The sequence below is a fragment of the Coenobita brevimanus genome, chromosome 5 (assembly GCF_032717465.1).
Source record: "Coenobita brevimanus isolate Jiangsu-jjx chromosome 5, ASM3271746v2, whole genome shotgun sequence".
Lineage (NCBI taxonomy): Eukaryota > Metazoa > Arthropoda > Malacostraca > Decapoda > Coenobitidae > Coenobita > Coenobita brevimanus.
The window spans coordinates 36,299,268-36,301,334 of record NC_136958.1 but is presented as its reverse complement, the minus strand read 5'-3'; positions in this window follow the sequence as shown (position 1 = coordinate 36,301,334).

The following is a 2,067-nucleotide window of genomic DNA, read 5'->3' as shown; positions in this document are numbered from 1 at the left end:
AACCTCTCCACCCCATCCCTCCATCTCATCCGAGGCCTCCCCCTCCCTCTTCCCCCCTCCACCTCACTCACATACACTCTCTTCGTCAGTCTTTCACCCTCCATCCTCTCCACATGGCCAAACCACCTCAGTGTGTTCCTCATAACGCTTCCTATCACATCCACATCCACACCACAACGCTCCTTTATATCCTCATTCGTCAGCCTGTCGCTCCATGTGACTCCACAGGCCCCTCTTAAATAACTCATTTCCACTGCTCTCACTCTTGACTTGTGTCCCTCCAACAACATCCAAGCTTCACTTCCACATGTTAGAGTTGGTATCACAATACTGCCATGTAGTAACTTTCTCACTTCCATGCTCACTTCCCTGTTTCTTATCACTGCTTTCAAAGAACCAACAACCTTTCTTCCCTGCTGTACCTTTCAAGCACTTCACCCTCCAAACCTCCATCCTTACTCATCACACTACCCAAGTACTTAAACGTACTCGCATTTTCCAATTCCTTACCATCCAACCTCGCTGTACATTCACTGACTTCACCTCTCTCAAAGACCATCACTTTACTCTTCCCTACATTCACCTTTAGATTCCGTTTCTTACACACTCTCCCAAACTCATCCACCAAGCCTTGCAGCTCTCCTTTGTCTTCACTCAACAACACAGTATCATCTGCAAACAACAGTACAGGGAGTTTCCAAACACTATCCTCTCTCACCAGGGCCACTCCAACATCCACTACCCTACCTTCTACCTCTTTTATTACCCCATCCATGTACAGATTGAACAACCATGGAGACATGACACATCCCTGTTTCAAACCAACTTTCAAAGAGAAAAATTCACTTAGTTCACCATCCACACGCACTGCAGCCTTCGCACCATCGTACATACTCTTCACAGCATTCAACAATTTCCCATCTACTCCATATATTCTTAACACTTTCCACAATCCTTGTCTATCCACCCTGTCATATGCTTTCTCCAAATCCAAGAAAGCCGCATACAACTTCTTTCCCTTCTCTAGAAACTTTTCCACTAAAGATCTAAGAATGAATATCTGATCAACACAAACTCTTCCCTTCCTAAAGCCTCCCTGTTCTTCTCCAACTAATTTCTCTGTTCTTTCTCTAACTCTGTCAATAAGTATCCTACCATACACTTTTCCTATTATACTAAGAAGAAAATGATTATCACACACTTCTTTTTCCCCTTTTCCTTTGTACAAGGGAATAATTATACCTGACTTCCAATCCTCCGGGACTCTACCTTCCTCCCAGGCCAATCTGCACATTTTCCACATCCATTCTACTACTATCTCTCCCTCATGCTTCAGCATCTCACCACACACTCCATCAATTCCTAGGGCTTTCCCCAATATTCCTTTCTTCATTGCTTCCACAACTTCTATCCTACTGATTTCTTCCTGTCTTCTCACCTCCCTCCTTCTCCCAGCCAGCCACTTATACTCGGATTACTTCCATCCTCTATGTTCAACAATTCCTTAAAGTGTTCTCTCCATCTGCTCACTTTTTGTCCCTTCTCCACTGGTAATCTACCATTTTTATCTTTCACTCCCCTGCTAACTTCACTTCCACCGTGTCTTACTCTTTTCACCTCTTTCCAGAACATTTTCTTAAAAGTCCCTCCACTTTACACTCAAATTCCTTCCAAATTCCTCATCCACTCTCTTCTTACTCTCTCTTACTAATCTTTTCACCTCTCTCTTTCTTTCTACATATAACTCTCTCTTCTGCCTCTCAACTTCTTCCACGCCCCTATTTCTCATCCATTCATTGTATGCTTTCTTCTTTTGTGCCACAGCCTGTCTCACCTCTTCAGTCCACCACGCTGTTCCTTGCACCCCCCTCTGTCTTCTCTTCCTTCCACACACCACATCACATGCTGCACATATTTCTTCTGTAAATATCCTACACACACCTTCCATGTCTCCCATCTGCTCCAACTCATATTTGCCCAATCGTTCCTCCACTTCTCTTTTATACTCTGCCTCATCCTCTTGTAACCTTTCCACTCTCCTTGCAACTACTCCTTCCTCTCATCTTT